The sequence below is a fragment of the Palaemon carinicauda genome, chromosome 15, assembly GCF_036898095.1.
Source record: "Palaemon carinicauda isolate YSFRI2023 chromosome 15, ASM3689809v2, whole genome shotgun sequence".
Taxonomy (NCBI): Eukaryota; Metazoa; Arthropoda; class Malacostraca; order Decapoda; family Palaemonidae; genus Palaemon; species Palaemon carinicauda.
The window spans coordinates 88,952,639-88,972,638 of NC_090739.1; positions in this window are offsets into that span (position 1 = coordinate 88,952,639).

Consider the following 20,000-nt stretch of genomic DNA (forward strand, 5'->3'; position numbering starts at 1 on the left):
TTGCTTTTATGAACCTATGTTCTATACACTTTATTCTATATTTGAAGAATTTTAATCGTTTCCCAATTTTCTCAATTATTCTTGTAATTTTAGAATAAGCTACATACCTTCTTCTTCCAAAGAGTACTCAGAATGTAACTTTTGTTATCTATTCTAAGAAGACTTATTTTCTGAACTAGTGCTTTCATCGGCTTCTCGGGTTCAGTTGTATTACATAATAAACGTTTAGACATTTGGTATTCATGGTTTACCCCACCATTGAGTAATTGATTACTCAAAGTAGCATAAGTTTCCCAACAAACTCTCAACCACAGAATTTCCCACGCAAACTCCAGCAATATCCACACGATTGGCAATTCCTTTGAGACCAGACACACATGAAACGGACAGCTTATCTGAAATCATTGTAAATATATCGGTCGCTCCAAACACAAAAGCGAACATTCGACTGGAAACAATGAAATGGAAATAGCTATTCATATTTAGTTATTACTATAGTTTACAGTAAATTATGCACACACATACACCCACACGTATATATATATATATATATATATATATATATATATATATATATATATATATATATATATATATATATATATATATATATATATATATATATATATATATATATATTCACATGTAAATACATATACATTATGGTGAGTTGCTAGGTCAATGGAACCTCAGTTTCTTGGGCCCGGGTACAATTCCCTGGCCGACCAAAAGCTATTATACTTGATTCAATCTCCCGTTGGGTCTCTGATCACGAGGTAGGGAGACTCCGGATATTATGAGGAAGTATGAGCTGGAAATTTGTTTCTACTTGAGTATTATATTTTGTGGATATTTATCCATATCGGCTCATTAGAGGTAATTTCAATAAATTGCTATCAAATTTGTCACCTGGTGGACCGGGAAGTCGGGGAAAACTCGGTGGTAAGAGACTGATGTCTCGCCAGGTAAATCCTGACCTGTAGTCAGCAGTTAGGTTCCGACTTATTTCGAGCCTTTGGTGGCATGGCTGGAAGCAACCTGGCCTTTCATTAGAAGAGGATAGGGGTCGATCCGAAGTATGAGTTAGAAATTTTTATATGTATATATATATATATATATATATATATATATATATATATATATATATATATATATATACATGTGTGCGTGTGTATGTATGTATACATACATATATATATATATATATATATATATATATATATATATATATATATATATATATATATATTACATATATATATATATATGTATATATATATATATATATATATATATATATATATATATATATATATATATATATATATATATATTTATTTATTTATTTGTATGTATATACATTATATATATACATATACACACACACACACACACACACACATATATATATATATATATATATATATATATATATATATATATATATATATGTGCGTGTGTGTGTGTGTGTATGTGTGTGCGTGTGGGATTGTTTGTGAATGTATTTATATGTATAAATAAATATCTCTAAATATATATATATATATATATATATATATATATATATATATATATATATATATATATATATATAAATACTGTATATATACACACACACATATATATATATATATATATATATATATATATATATATATATATATACGTATGCATGTGTGTGTTTTTGTGTGTGTGTCTGCGTATGTGTGCACAGGCGTGTGTATACTCTTAAATTTATGTATTTTATGTTTTTCCAGATTGGAAAAATATTGACTTGTAAAATCTATGAAATATCATTCACTTCTAACAATAAGATTCCAAATAAGGTTGTGGTGACCGATAGGTAACGTCCCTGACTGGTGATCGCCAGACTGGAGTTCGAGTCCCGCTCAAACTCGTTAGTCTCTTTGGTCCTGGGCGCTCATCTTTTGTATATATGGTCAGGGTATAGGACATTGTCCTACTCGATAGGGCAATGTCACTGTTCCTTGCCCCTGCCATTCATGAGCGGCCTTTAAACCTTTAAACCTGTAAAACTCTTGAATGTAGTCATAGGCATATCAAGTAAGTACATCAAAATTCTCTGGATGTGAATAATGAGAGGGACTTGGAAATGAGTGATGTAATAATTTCAAGTTTTGGAGAAAGGCTGGATATGCTTGAGAATAGGACTGGAAAGGTTCTCAGAAACAAGACTGGAAGGTTGAAGAAAGAAAAGACACCAGAATTTAATATAATTGTAAACGAAAAGCTGCAGTAAATCATATGTGGATTAATGAATAGGTAAGATGAATATTTTTTTGTTGTTTTTATAGAAGGGTATGGTAAACATTATAGGTACATAAAAATATTTTGCATACCATAGAAGGTGTTTAGTAGGATCTTAATTAAGAATTAACAGAAGAAAATATGTAGGCTTAGACAGGTAACAAAATTTGTTGATGGAGAGTTTGCAGTGAAATAATTATGTTAGAAGTTTGAAAGTAATAAAGAAAGCTTTATGCACCATACATGGATCTAGAAAAGGTGTTGATAGAATCGACAGAGTGACAATGTGATGGTACTATGAAAGAAGGACAAGCATAAAAACCTGTTAAGCAAAATTAAATTTTTAATGATGGGATGGAATTGCATGATAGATCAATTTGCCAAGCGAGTAACGTTTAGGTTTGAAACTAGGTCCGAGTCAAAGGTGTGTCATATCCCTATAGATGAAGTGATATGAAAGTTCTGATTCATGACATAAGATGTAAGTTCAGTGTTGTGGGATACAAAAGTAAAACGTAACTGTTACTGCGTGCAGAGGATACTATACTATACTGAATAGGGGGAAGTTTTTGAAATATTTGCTAAATAAGAAGATGGAGTGGAACAGCTAAATCAGTGGTTGAATACATATATATCTGAAAGTAAATGCAAGTGATTATAGCAAGATTAAACAAAGGGAGAGTTACATATCTGATAAAACAAGGAGACTGTGATGATACGTTCTTAAACAATGAGGAAGACTTAAATTCCCTGGGGAAACCAAGATTAGACTGTATATAGGGACTTTCGAACCAGCTTCCATTTATAGAAATAGATTGTTGCTTAATTTGAATGAAAGTCAAAGGTAATGCAAATGAAACGATGAATTAGAGTAGGGTTGGTGGTTTGGTCATATGATATGAATGGATCACGATGCGCTAGTTAAAATGGTATATGCTTATGATGTCATAGGAAGTAAAATATATGAAAACATATAAAGAGTTGGGTAGATAGTATGACGGAAAGGACCTCAGTGGGGGCGGGTTCGCTGGATGGCCTTAAATTCTCATATTTAAAAAATTTGTCTTTTAGGGAAAAAAGGGGCTGTTAGATAAATGAAAGGATATCAATAAGGCTCACGAATTGTTGGATATGAAAACAAAGATTAAATGTGATCGGTACACCGCTTTAGACTAGCAAGTACTATGAGAGGTATTATGAAAGTGGTTTTTTACTAAAACCCTATTAAAAATAATCAGCACTTCCTCCTTATATTTATGGCGTCCGTACGGTTAATTAAGATGGACTCCCTCTGCGCTCTACTATATTCACCAGAAATTCCTTCATTTATAAATTATGAGAGCTGATTAAGGAACTTTTATCACCCCTTTCTTAGAAAATTCTAATCCTTATAAATAAAAAATCCTGCAGACTTAATAAAAGAAAAATAGTTGTTTGAAAATTCCACTAAATATTGTCAAGTTTCAGTCTAAATGAAGAGCTTTTTTGAAGGAAGATCCCAATCGTGCAGTGTCTTCTAGGTAAAAAATTAAAGCTATATGGTGATTAGTTACGGCACTTTCGTAAATAGAAGTTTGGATGTAGTAAGAGCAGCCATCCCCCATCAACCTCAAAACAGAATAATTGAAAACAATATTCCCATTGAATATACCACACAACAGACCTCGGCAAAGAGATTTTGATGATATTTTATTGTTTTTGTATTAAAGTTGAAGGAAATTAAATATGTATTTTTATCAGATTGATTATCGTACTCGAAACAGACTGAAAAAAAAAACGAAAGCCAATTACCATTACTAAAAATTTTCATTATTACAGTGGAAACAAGATATGTTTTTATGGTACATAACAAGTGAATAATGTATTTTTCTCCTATTCATTTCCTGAATTATTATATTGACATTTAGAATGCTATAATTTACTGCAATCTGTGCCTTAAAAATGAGTATCTTCAAAAATTAATCGAAAAAAAATACCGAATATTGATCACTACTTCCGGCATATGTTAATAAGTAAGTAGTTATTCATAGACTGAACAAAAAAAAATATAATTTGAAGGATTCAAGGTTCCTCAAATAATATCGAAATAAATATGTACTATGTTAGAAAACTAACATAGGTTATTTGGAACCTTCAATTTTTCCATATTGGTTATATTTCATTATCCTTAAATAATCTAATTCAGGATATTTATAAAATCTTCTAATGACTTTATTCAAAGATAAGGATCTGAGAGTATAGAGATTTTTGTATCTACATGTGGCAAAGGTCCTAGCATATCAAGACTAAGCCTAGGCATTTTACAGGAAAATGGTTCAGTAAAAGAAAACGATAAAACAACTCTATTATGAATCTGAAATGAATTTATGCATTAAATAGGACAACTAAGAAGAATATTTGACTGCTCAGGCTAGCTTATCCTACGAGAAACACGTATATATATATATATATATATATATATATATATATATATATATATATATATATATATATATATATATATATATATATATATATATATATGTATATTTAAATATATATGAATATATATATATATATATATAAATATATATATATATATAAATATATATATATATATATATATATATATATATATATATATATATATATATATATATATATATATATATATATATATATATATATATATATATATATATATATATATATATATATATATATTAGATATGCTTATATACTGTATATATATAAACATATATATTTATATATATACAGTATATATATATATATATATATATATATATATATATATATATATATATATATATATATTTTGATACATTAATGTCTGGATTCTCTTAACGACCTCGGGATCAGAGCCCCAGGCAAAATCACACAAAGACAAGAGCTTGTGACCGGCCGGGAATCGAACCCTGGTCGGCAAGCTTGTATAGAGAGTGACTAAACCACTTGGCCAAGTGGTTTAGTCACTGTCTATACAAGCTTGCCGACCAGGGTTCGATTCCCGGCCGGTCACAAGCTCTTGTTTTTGTGTGATTTCGCCTGGGGCTCTGATCCCAAGGTCGTTAAGAGAATCCAGACATTAATGTATCAAAAATATATATGGCTTATTTGAATATGAAAAACACGTCTAAATGTGCAAAAATTTATCATATATATATATATATATATATATATATATATATATATATATATATATATATATATATATATACATATATATATATATATATATATATATATATATATATATATATATATATATATATATATATATATATATATTAGTGTGCTACTGTTATTAACACACATTGAGTATGTGTTGTTTGAGATGTTGAGTCTTGAAATAAAGTCAAGCATGTTAACTTTAAAATGGTTTATTCTCTAAAAACAAGTGTTAACATCTCCATCACAGGAGTATAGCTGGTTTGGTCGGATGACCATTTCAGGTGAAGTATAGATAAGAACTGCCTAAAATATCGATATCACAGATATCGTATATTTAGTTATCTCAGCATTTAAACACAATATGTAAACTTTACATTAGTCTAGGATGACACCTGCATCCGGTGGCGACACAACACTTTCAGACGGTTCGTATATGTGTTTATGCTTCATAAAAATGTTACATTGCTGAGACCTGCAAAATGCATCCTGTTATTATCTTGTCTGACTACAGCAAATCTCACGCTAGCTTCTTCCACAATGGCATATTACGCCATGTGTTTTAAACATGTAATAACTGACTATTACATCAGCTCGGCCAGCTATCTCAATTTTTTTTTTTTTTTTTTAACTTTAACAACACGCCAAAATATGTTTACTAGGAGTGTGACTGGATATATGTATTATTCTTTGTTTAACTTTAGCCATAAGCAAATGAGGACGAATGTTCAAATAGGCATATTAAAAAAAAGATAATAACTATAATGCATATGAAAAGATATTACCAAAGAAAAAAGAAAAAAAATGCATGATAAATACAGATCACATATATGGTACATTGCTAGCAAATGATTATATGGTACCAAAAAAACACTGATATACATATGATTCGGTAACCTGTTAAAGAATAATTTTTACCTTTGTCGGAAACATAGATTAACACAATACGGTAATTAATAAAAATATTTGTTACCTTGGTAAAGATTCAATTTTAGTGCACAAACACGAATTCCTGGTACGTACAAGAACCACGGTATCGTACATATATATATATATATATATATATATATATATATATATTTATATATAGACCTTATATATTTTATTAGATGCCCATAGATTCTGTTTTCTTTCTTTTTCTCTCTCTCTCTTTTCTTTTAACATTCCGGCTTATATATTTTATTAGATGCCGAGAAAAAAAAATGATTCATTTTTTAAATGTTTTTTAAATGTATTTTTAAAAATGCAAATGTTCTATAGTCTCTTCAATTACATATTACTAGCGTACTAACTGCTTTTCCTACACACACTATTCCCAGACAATTTTACATCTTTTAGCGAATGAGGTGGCCACTTTCAAACAGCTTTAAATTGAATTAAATAAGGAGTTTTGTCTGGACATGGCAAAACATTCTGTTTTAGCTGCAAACTGTTCCTTAACCTACGCCAAACAAGGATGTTAACGGCGATAAATATCATGACCGTCACAACTGTTCCTGCTAGTAGTATGGGGTGAAGAAATTCTTTATAAGTCGGTGACAGGTGTTCCATCCCGGTCAATTTCAACAACCGCTTGGCTACCTGTTTGTTGTATGGGAGAGGTAGTGATGGCATTGTAGTCGTCCACGTGAAGTTCGCGAAGTAGGCTCGTTCTCTGATGATGGTCTTGATCCCGGTCACCATGGAATTAGGGGAAGTCCCGATACAACCATCTGCTGCAACGAAGATTTTGGAATAGGACGTGGATCCGTCCGGGCATGATACATTGAAGCCGTCCCTGTCGTATCGTATCCACGAGCCGTTGTTCAGTCTGCAATTGAACTCATTATTGTCAAAGGGATAAAGCTTATCCAGACAATTTTCACTTGTGTGGGAGAGAGCACCGTCTAGCACTATACCTAGCTCGCATGAATCCATTAAGTTTTTATGGAATTCAAATGAGTCAGCTGTACATATTTTTCTATCCATTGCGTCTGAACAGTGAGTTAATCGATTTAAGTCTTTAATGACAGTATATGTTTCCTTGTCTGGGGAAATTAATACGTGTCCTGTCAAACTGGATATTACTGGATTTGAGTGATTCGTCATGAAAGTCGGAAATGGTGATATCTTGTAAGATTGCCAGGCATCAGAAGAATCAAAGGGAATTGTAATCATAATCTTGTTATTTTCAACACTTACTGTAATTAGGGTTGTAATAAAATTCTAAACTACGTGCGTCTAACAAAGGAATATAGCCTAGTTTCTCCCGTCCGTTCTCCAGAACTAACTTTAAGTATTTCATAGGCAACAAATGGGGCGACAGTACACCTTTAGTTGCTAACGTGATAGCTTCTACATAATCTTTTGATTTCTCAATGAAATGTGCAATTCTGTTATGTATGTGATCTATTTTTGAATCATAATACGTTAACGTTGCCAACAAATCCTGTACTTCCATAATCTGACTGATATTACTTGAATGTTCATTTACTAAATCCATAATTTCATTGATTGAAGCTAACTGATTCCTTAGTTCTGACATAATCAATTCATCTTCATGAGTCAAGAACTCAATTTTCTTATTTTGATTACTAATCTTAAGACGATTGGAAATTCCTAAACCTAAACTTGCAATAGACCCAAAGATGTTTAGTGCAGCAAAAACAAACGGGTTACGCCTTTCTTTATGTTCGTGTCCTACAGTCCACATCAAAAGGTCACGAGCCAAAGATTCTGTCTCGTAAGTCTTATTTTGCAAGTCATCAGATAGCATCTCTGCCACTTTTAGTGTCGATCCAAGCGAACTCTCTGTAGTCAAGTGAAAATGTCTTCTATGCAACTCATCTAATGAGACAGCAAACCTTGAAATGGCGCTTTTTAAGCTAGTGACATCATTCTCTGGAAGAAAAATTGCTTGCATATGCACTTCCACAACTACGTTGCTTGATGTAATAAAAACATCTTGTCTTACAACTATAGTGCGATATCTAAAATCTATACTTTTAGTTTTAGAGCTCATCCCACACGAGAAAAATGTATGAGCGAACAATATCACTCCCAACAACAAAAAATTCATCTTGGAAACCTGTAACGAGAAAAATATATGTAATTACTCCTGTATTAAGAAGAAAACTTTTAACATACAAATAAAAATCTTTCCCTCACTTCTTTCCCTCTCTTTTTTTTTTTTAATTTCTTATGTGAGCCAATGGTACTATTCTCTCATCCGTGGGTTGGGATACGTTTTGAACTCTAAACCTATTGGCCGTTAATGTTTCCAAAATGTTAAAGGGGCCTTCAAACTTAGGTGTTAGTTTATAATTGACTCCTTTACGTACATTTACCTGTATGTATAAATTATCACCCACAGTATATGTTTTAGTTGGCTTCGCTATTTTATCATGATTCCTTTTCATTATGATTTGTGATTCTTCTAAATTCTTTCGAAGGATATCAAAACGACTTTTGCTTGCATTTATATATTCTTTTAAAGGATTTGATAGATTAGTTGTAGGCGTTAATACATGGAAAGGCTTTCTAACCTGGGGTACAATACAATGCTTCATGCGGTGACATTTTAATTGATATATGATATGAATGATTCAGAGTACTCAGTACCACAGGTATTGCAATATCCCAGTTGGGGTCTGATCCCCCTAGTGTTACTCTTAATATATTTAAAACCTTCCTATTTGCTCTTTCCACTAGTCCATTCGACTCTGGGTGATATATCATGGTATTTATTTTCTTTATGCTAAGTGATTCACACAATGAAGTAAGAAAGTGATTATTAAATTCTCCACCCGAGTCTGAGATTATCATGTGTGGAATTCCATGTTTACAAATGTAACACTCGTAAAACTTCCTAGCGCATTCAATCGCAGTTTTAGTTTTAAGCGTTATTAGTTCTGTATATCGAGTTAAAGCATCTACAATTACTAAGAGGTGCTTATTTCCTCTGTCTGACTCGTAAAATCCTATTAACAAATCTAAATGTATTCTTTCAAAGGGTTGATTGGGCACGGGATAAGCCCCTAGGCTAACAGGTGTTTTCGTATGCCCTTGGTTTTCCTGACATGTGCGACAATTAGCTATGTGTTTTTTTATATCTGTAAGCATTGTATGCCAATAAAACAATGATTTGGCTTTCTGTGACATTAATGAGAACCCCGGGTGTCCATGTAATGGATTTGCATGCAACCAATTCAGGACAGTGGAAATAAGTGAGATTGGTACCACTACCTGGTCGTTAGTTACATGTGGTGTATTGCGGGTTTTCCTTGTCACTGTCCTACACAGAATATTATCTTTGATTATATAATTCTGCTGCTTATACTTTATATATCCCTTTTCCTTATGATTGCCTTTCAAAGCATTTATAATTGTTTCTATTTTTTTATCTTTTCTTTGCTCAGTCTGTAATAATTCAGCGCTCCAGCCTAAATTTTCTTGTTCAGATATCACGGGGTTGCGTGATAATTCGTCCGCAATGATATTTGCTTTCCCAGGTAAATACCCGATTCTGGCGCCAAAGTCTTGAATGATCAAATGCCACCGAGTTCATTTGGGGCTGTGGTTGAAGCCTTTAAAGAACTCGGTTAGTGGTTTATGGTCAGTAAGAACCTTAACGGGATAACCGTATATTATGATTTTAAAATGCACTTGTGAATTAACAATAGCTAGCCCTTTCTTGTCTATTACTGCATACTTACTTTCGGAAGTTCTCAGTTTTCGAGAATAAAAAGCTATCGGGAAAAATTGTTTATCATATTGCTGAAGCAATACCCCTTCTACTCCTAAGTTTGAGGCGTCTGTTGCAATGAAGAATTCCTTACCGAAGTCAGGAAATTTTAAGATAGGAGAACTACACAGTTCATTTTCAAGGTATTAAACGCCTGTTGATGATGCTCAGACCATATGAAATCTATGCCCTTCTTCGTAAGATCAGTTAAAGGAGCGGCTATTATTGAATAGTTGCGTATAAAACGCCTGTGATATCCACCACAACCCAGAAATTGCTGTATTCCCTTGACATTAGTAGGTATGGGAAAATTACGAATAGCCGACACCTTATCATGGACTACTTTAAGACCTTGGCTTGACACCATGAAACCCAAATATATTAATTCTGTTTTGAAAAATTCACACTTACTAATCTTTACCCTTAAGTTATGTTGTCTTAATCTCTGTAGTACTAGTTCTAACTTACGTAGATGTTCTTCTAAGGTGTTGGAAAAGATTACAAGATCGTCCATATAGGCATGCAATATATCCCCAAACAAGTCTCCAAACACTATGTTAATCATTCTTGTAAATGTTATGGGAGCACAACGTAAACCAAAAGGTATCCGTAAAAATTCATAATGTCCCCTGGCTGTGCTGAAGGCTGTGTATGGGATACTATCTTCTTCAAATGATATCTGGTGAAAGCCTTTAATTAAGTAAGTCCAAACTGGTAAAATATTTATTCTGACCTAACAAAGACAAAATATCGTCAGTACATGGCACTGGGAATCGATCAGGGATCGTCTCCTCGTTTAGACGACGGAAGTCTACGCAGATATGCCATGTTCGATCTTTTTTCGGTACAACTATTAATGGAAAATTATAAGGGTTGTTTGATTTCCTAATGACTCCTTCTTCTAGCATTTTACCTACTTCATCATTTATATCATTCTGGAATTTCATAGGGAGTCTGTACGAGGGTACATAGATAATTTTCTGCTTGTCCTTTAACCTTATTTGATGCTCGATCACATCTGTTTTTCCTAAGGATCCATCTGTAGTGGAAAAAACATCATGATATTTAGTTAAAAGTCCAAAAATTTTCTGCTGAATTTTTTCGTCTTGAATGTATTTATTGATTTTATTTTTAATAGATTGCAAAAGGGATTCAACCGCAACTGATTGAGCATGATTGATTTCAGCAACGGTAAGAATACGATGTTTATAGACTTCTACATCCAAGATATGTTGATTTTTGTGAATTACTAAAGTGTTATTTAAATGATTACAGACTTCAATATTACATTGTTGATGTGAGCCTACTGTATAAATAGCTTGTGTGACAGACAATCCGTTAGTTTTCAAAGTGTCGGAAAGGATTAATATTTTAGATCCCGGTAATGTTTTCTTTATTTGCACTATCAAATTCGAAGGTACGTTTGGCTCGATAGATTGCGTGCAAGATGATATTACGGGTGAACGAGAATTCTGCTGGGTCGAGTATATCATTTCTTTATTAGTGAGACAAGTTATTGGTTCTTCAACGTACGTTACGGTTACCTTTGTCGTCTCCTTTTTATCCAAAACTGATTTTAAGGTATTAAAAGACTTATAGAATTTTCCTTTGATATACACGCCGTGCTTGGCAGGGGCTAAGATAATGTTTTGATTTCCCATAGATGGGTATCCTATAATTACAGCTGGATACATATCAATGTTTTGTACAACAACAAATGTATCGGCAAACGTGCGCTTACCAACCTTGAACTGAACATGAGTTATGCCTATGACATTTAATTCATTATTTCCTATACCCGAGAGTCTCACTCCGGATTTAGTTATCGGAAAGTTCGAAAACAACAAATGATGTGTTCTCAAATCCATGATATTACGTGGACTACCAGAGTAAAAAAATAACGTAAAGGATTTGTGTTCTAAATTTACAGCATATAATGTTGGTCGTAACTCATTTTGGCTTATTATTGTATGAATTCGTTGCAAATCTACGGGAGCATGCACTGTTTTACTTAATTCGGCCGAGTGTTTCATAGGAAAATCTATTGCCTCACAATGATCTGATATAACATTAAATTGATTATTCAATACTATTGATGTTGACTTGAATGACCTTGACCCAACATCACTCTCTTCCCCACTGGAGTTAATTATGTGGTATTTGCTTTGCTCTGCACATTCTGAAAATTAGTCTGACCTTGCGAGGTCTGATTTGACGACCCAGGCTCAGCGTTACTCGATGAAGTGTTTGTTTGTTTCGAATTCTGAACTACATTTACATTTGGCTGTTTCTTCTTATTGTTAAAATGAGGATTTTTCTTTTTATTTCCATATGGAACTGACTGTGGAATTGACTGTGTATTTTTAGGATTCTGTTGTGTCTTACGCGAGTAGCACTGACTATATGAATGAGTCGAACTATTATGTATCGAACAGAATTTCGTTCTGCAGTCCGCGATCAAGTAGCCTTGACGTTTGCAATTATAAAACGTCATTCCCGCAACTTGACTATTATTAACTACATATACTTGTTGTGGCTTTGTTTCATTCTTTGCAAAAACTTGAGTTAACACGGGATCAAGGTCAGGACACTTCGACATGTGTTTCTTTATCTGTTTATATACATCAGATTCCGTACTTGCAGGCGTTAACTTTTTATCAAAACACCGCACTAAAGCTTCAGGCAACATAAGTGTCATGCAAGTTAAATACATTAATCGTAAAAAATCTTTCACGGAGATGTTATCTCCAGTAACCCAAGTGGAATTACCTAAAATATCTTGATATTCATTAAGCCTATCAGCTATGAGAGCTGCTCTCTCAATAACATTAAGCCGATTCATAGTGGCTTGATTAAGTGTATTTCTTAACGTTAATACTGCATCCAAGTCTTCTTCACCCCCATAGACCGCGCGTAACCTAACTTTGAAATCATCCCAGGTAACTGCTTCTTGAAATGAAACACCTCTTAAATACGCACTCGCATCCCCCTTGGAAAAATCTATAAAACTTTTAACTTCTTGTAATTGTACAAAAGGGTTTACGATTTGTTTGGCATTTAAATGGGCATCGACGGATGAAATACATGACTCCACATTTTGAGGCAAGAACCCATTAACCCGACCCTGAAAAGGAAGGATTGCAGACCTGGCATTTACAAGCGTCACAATCGGGAGAGGATTAATCTGTCCTACGCCACTAGGTCCAGGGATGGGGCTCACAGGGGGCGTCATGACTACTGTATTTCTTTTCCTATCTCTTCGACCCCTTGCAATTCTATCAAAATACCTATATGAATACAGACGTCCACTGCGTAAACGCATAAGCACCCAATGATAAAGATTATGACAAAATTCCCCAAAACAATGCTACTTATCCCAAGACATTTCCCGAGAATTTCTGAAAGAAAACGGAACACAAAGATATTTCCCGAGAATTTCTGAAAGAAAACCTTACACAACGATATTTCCCGAGAATTTCTGAAAGAAAACGGAATTAGCACAAAGAGAGAAAAATTCTAGATGAGAATTCGGAGTTGAACACCGTTTCCTTCAATGAAAGGAAAATAAAAGATTAGCAAACCACTCACCCCGGTAATAATCGACTAACGACTCGTGATAACTACACTTCACTGCCCAAACTGAAATGAATAAGAAAATTGTACTTAGCTTTATATGGTTTTGTGTGATGTCGTCATATCCTCTCTCTCTCTTGATGTTTGGGTGAACGTATTCGGTCCGATTTCCTCTCTCTCTCTTGATGTTTGGGTGAATGTTTCTGTCCGATTTCCTTTGAATGTAGTGCTTCCTGGATATATTTTGTAAGCGTTGAACGTCAGTCCTTGGGTTTCCTAGGATGTTGATTGAAGATCCAGTTCATCAGTTTATATGTATAACATTCATTAAATGTTTTCTTCTTCGATGTACTATGATACTTAGTCAAAATTGTAGATTCATTACTGTTGATTTCATGAAGATCTTTCTCTGGTTTTTACAGCTTTATTGTTGATTTCTTGAAGATCTTTCTCTAATTCTTAATGTTTTATTGTTGATTTCTTGAAGATCTATCTCTGATTCTTAGAGTTTTATCGCTGCCACCATTTATTAGTGTGCTACTGTTATTAACACACATTGAGTATGTGTTGTTTGAGATGTTGAGTCTTGAAATAAAGTCAAGCATGTTAACTTTAAAATGGTTTATTCTCTAAAAACAACAATGTTAACATCTCCATCACAGGAGTATAGCTGGTTTGGTCGGATGACCATTTCAGGTGAAGTATAGATAAGAACTGCCTAAAATATTGATATCACAGATATCGTATATTTAGTTATCTCAGCATTTAAACACAATATGTAAACTTTACATTAGTCTAGGAAGACACCTGCATCCGGTGGCGACACAACACTTTCAGACGGTTCGTATATGTGTTTATGCTTCATAAAAATGTTACATTGCTGAGACCTGCAAAATGCATCCTGTTATGATCTTGTCTGACTACAGCAAATCTCACGCCAGCTTCTTCTTCCACAATGACATATTACGTCATGTGTTTTAAACATATAATAACTGACTATTACATATATACATATATATATATATATATATATATATATATATATATATATATATATATATATATATATATATATATATATATATATATGTGTGTGTGTGTGTGTGTGTGTGTGTTTGTAAATAAATATATGTGTCTTGCATATGTAGTTTAAATTTACCTGTTTTATGTTATAGAACTGGTGAAAAAGGTTTTTTTTTTACATAGTAAATACTGATGTAAGGATTAAAAAAATTTAATGAATTGTAACCTCAACCCAAAGAGCTTCTAGATATTTTTCGCAACTTATTGACTTCTCTAGCTTTGGTTGTTGGGTGTTATAGTTACCAGAGAGTAATCAGGAACAATCGAGAAAAAAACGGGTCCCTCTTACATAATAACGACATTTCATTTTGTATATATATATTATGCTTGTATCTTCGCTCTCCCCTCGCACTAAAAAGAACCTGAAATAACATGTATGTTTTTCTCACCGATAATTGTTAACCGATGAGCTGTCGGTTGAACAGGAAATTTCCTGTTGCATTGAACTTGAAATAATGTGTCTGTTTTTCTCACCGTTAACTGTTAACCGGTGCAGTGTTGGTTGAACAGGAAATTTCCTGTTGCATTGAATTTTTGTAAATAATGGAGAGTGTTCTGTAATAAAGTTACTCAATTGCTTTCATCCTGTCTTTGAGTCACAACCTTCTCTTGGCTCCTTACATTGGTGACCACGGAAGTCGACTCGCTCCTCCCGCCTTGCACCCCCTCTTATAATTCTTAGAAGATAAACAATACTCGGAAGATTGGATATTAGCACTACCTTTGTCATTGTTTATCATCTTTTACATATGAAACCATAGCCAACACTAAGTTTTCATCGTTCTCTGTGCATCGTTTCCTAGAGATTTAATAAGCTAAGGCCTATATCATCTTGTGAATTTATGCAATATATATTATTGAATTGTGAACTGTGAGTACTATTGGTGACTCTACAGAAGTTGGCGCTGCAGCTGCCCAATTGAAACTTTCGTCAATTGACAGCGGAGAGGCGTTGGATTGTTTCAGCACGCAGAAGTCCAGTTTTGCATCAAGGGCGTGAGTCGCTCAACCACCAAAGCAGATTATGTTCTCGCGGCGATACTCGAGGACACTTCCCGGATATATCAGACTGGCTTTGTGAACAAGGAGACACCCCAATAGCATATGACGCCCTCAAAACATACCTTCTGCAGCAGTACTCGCCGTCGCCAGCCGCCCGTATAGCAAAGCTTTTAAAGATCTCTCAACAACCGTTGGGGGACCAAAGGGCTTCACTCGCCCTCAGGGAAATGACGACTATCGCTCGCCTGAAACCTGCCGCAGATGGCTCTCCTCGTGAGGGGAACCTACTCTGTGCCCTTTGGATACGCCGTTTACCCGAATCTGTTCCCGCTGCCATACCAGATGTCGTTAGTTTACACATAAATGACTTGATGACCAAAGCCGACGCCCTTATGGACAGCCACTTCAAGACCTCCATCAAGGCCTCCACTACTGACGAAGAGGACGCCAATTCAACGTCAACCGAAGCTGACGTGAATACTGTAAGACATACACGCCTACCCTGTGATGTGCCGAAGTGCCGACAAAGCCACCCACCACCAACCACTCGTTCATGCCCCACCCCAACGACTTTTACAGCCACTTACTACCTCCTATCTGCCGCAGTTTTGCTACTACCACAGCATATTCAGGGCAACTGCGAAGAAATGTGCCAAAGATTGTCAGTGGCTAAAAAACGTGTAAGTAGGCCATCGCTCGTGGCAGTGGCCACCCGTATTTCTAATCATTTCTTTTTACATGATGCAGGAACAGGCGTCTGTCTACATTATCGTTTGGAAACGGTAAATTCAATTGAAAGTTTCCTGTTGCTGACGTCACATTGCCAATCCTCGGTGCGGATTTCCTCTCTCGTTTCTACCTTGTGGTGGATGCCGCCCACCGATGATTGGTCAACGCAGACTCGTACTTGTCGACACCTCTTCAACCCACCCCCTCCAACCTCGCTCTCCACATCAGCGCACCTAAGGATGCCTACACCCACCTCCTCACGACGTACCTGGAAGTTTTCCGTCCAGAACTTCCCCAAACGCCCACGGCTCCTGCCAAGCACGGTATTTATCACCATATTAAGACGACGTGTCCCCCAGTCTTAGCAAAATTCCGACGTCTGCCGCCAAACAGACGTCTGCCGCCAAACAGACGTTCACCGAAATGAAGGAAATGGTCCTTTGCCAAAAGGCCTCCAGCCCATGGTCATCACCCTTACACATCGTTCTGAACAAAGACGGCTCCCTCCGTCCGTGCGGGGATTACAGGCGCCTAAACATGCAAACAGAACCGGATCACTACCCCCTCCCAAACATCGCCGACGTGAGCTCCTACCTGCACAAAGCGAAGATTTTCTCTGCGCTCGACCTCCTGAAGGGGTATTATCAGGTGCCTATAAACCCAGAAGACATCCCCAAGACCGCCATCACCAATCCGTTTGGTACATACACCTTCGTAATGCTGGGGCTACGTTTCAACGTCTCATGGATGGCATCTTAGGGGACCTCCCTTTCTGTGTATGTTATGTGGACGACAGACTTGTGTTCTCCTCCTCAAAAGAGGAACACCTCCGTCACCTGCGCATCATTCTCGACCACCTGCAACAAAACGACCTTGCAGTCCGGTTCGACAAGTGTACCTTTGGTGCCAACGAAGTGTTGTTCGTAGGGTACCGCATCACTCCTGAAGGAGTCCATCCCCTCCCTGAGCAGGTAGCAGCCGTTCAGGACTTCCCAGCGCTCTCGACCGTCAAAGCTCTGCAGGAATTCTTGGGCATGATCAACTATTATCACCGTTTTCTGTCAGCCATTGCCACCACTCTTGCTCCCCTCTACTCCTCCCTTAAGGGCAAGCCAAAGGACCTGAAGTGGGGTCCCCTTCAAGAAGCAGCCTTCTGCAATCCAAAGAAGGCCCTATCAACAGCTGCAGCTCTCACTTTTCCTATGCCACATGCCCCACACCTTCTCTCCACCGATGCCAGCAACGTCGCTATTTGGTGCAGTACTTGAGCAGGTGGTCAAGGGCTCGCCCGCCCATTAGCCTTCCTCAGCAGAAAACTGTCAAAGGCAGAATTGGGTTATTCTACCTTCAATCGCGAATTGGCGGTGGTGCACTTGGTTGTCCGTCGCTTTCGCCATTTCTTAGAATTTACGCCCTTCATCATTCACACAGACCATATGCCTCTGGTGCACACCTTCACTCGACAGTCTGACTCCTGGTCCGCCCGTCAACGCCGACATCTCTCCGCCGTGGCTGAATACAATTGCACCCTTCAATACATCCCTGTGAAAATGAATCCCCTTGCCAATGCCCTGTCAAGAAACACGTTGGCTGCCGTTGAACTGGGATTGGATTACAACGCCTTAGCCGAAGCCCAATGACAGGATCCAGAGTATCAAGCATGTAGGACATCCTGCACGTCCTTCCGTTAGGAAGAATTCCCCCTCGAAGACTCCAACACCACCCTCCTCTATGACGTCAGTACTGGTAGACCACGACCTTGGATTCCTGCTCCCATGCGCCGACAGGTGTTTGATTTCATTCACGGACTTTCACATCCCTCGTGCCGTTCTACTGCACAGCTGCTGAAGACGAAGTTCATTTGGCACGGTATATCTAAGGATGCTAAGGATTGGGTCCGCGCTTGTACTTCTTGCCAAACTTTCAAAGTACATCGACACATGGATTCAGGAGTGGGCACCTTTCCTCAACCTCAGCGTCGTTTTGCACACATGCACGTCGACGTTGTAAGCCCCCTACCCACATCACAAGGACATCATTACCTGCTTACCCTTTATCGACCACTCCACTCGTTGGCCTGAAGTCATTACCATGGAAACTGCAACTTCCGCCTCATGTACATCTGCCTTACTCTTAGGATGGTTTACAAGAATTTGTATCCCTGGGCATATTACTTCTGACAGAGGTACCACTTCCACCTCTCAATTGTGGACATCATTAGCGAATCTCCTGGGCATCACCCTACATCAGACAACTGTTTACAACCCCCCTGCCAATGGAATGGTTGAACGTTTTCATCATACCCTCAAAGTAGCTTTGATGTCACGTGCAAGGATTCCAACTGGTTTACTCAGCTTCCCTGGGTCCTCATGGGACTAAGGACCACTCCTAAAAACGCCCTCAACGTCTCAGCAGCTGAAATGGTGTATGGCGACCCGTTGGTCTTCCCTGTCAAATTTTTTTCTTCTACAACTTCCTCCGACAATCTCCAGCGCATACGTCACGTGGTGGGAAAATTTACTCCATGCCGCCAGACTTACAAGACCCATGCAAAGCATCACATACCGACAGACTTGCACTCTGCAACGCACGTCATCCTGCGCAAGGACACTAGCAAGCCGACGTAGTCTGAAAGCATTCCTACTGAACATTCGTTGCAAAGAAGACTAGGTCTCCATTGATCGTCTAAAACCTGCTTATCACCTGCCAGATGACTCGCCTACTGTTCGCCTCTCTAGATCAGGGTGCCCTACTTAACATATAAAGTATGTCATTTTTAGGGGGGAGCCATGTACCAACCGTGTGTCACACGATCCTACATAATAACGACATTTCATTTTGTATATATATTATGCTTGCATCTTCGCTCTTCCCTCACACTAAAAAGAACCTGGAATAACTTGTATGTTTTTCTCACCATTAACTTCTAACTGATGCGGTGTCGGTTGAACAGGAAATTTCCTGTTGCATTGAACCTGAAATAATGCGTCTGTTTTTCTCACCGTTAACTGTTAACCGGTGCGGTGTCGGTTGAAAAGGAAATTTCCTGTTGCATTGAGTTTTTGTATATAAAGGAGAGTGCTCTGTAATAAAGTTACTCAGTTGCTTCCATCCTGTCTTTGAGTCACAACTTTCTATTGGCTCGTCACACCCTTTTCTAAAAGTAATTCTCTGCCTCATTGGATAAGAGACTATTTTCAGCCATTGTTAGGTTAAGGCTGCCTTTTGGATACATAATTTGTGTAACCTGTGGTTGTACTACGTTTTATTATTCTTTTACAATGCTTATAATTCTTAGAAGATAAACAATACTCGGAAGATCGGATATTAGCACTACCTTTGTCATTGTTTATCATCTTTTACATATGAAACCATAGCCAGCACTAAGTTTTCGTCGTTCTCTGTGCATCGTTTCCTAGAGATTTAATAAGCTAAGGCCTATATCATCTTGTGA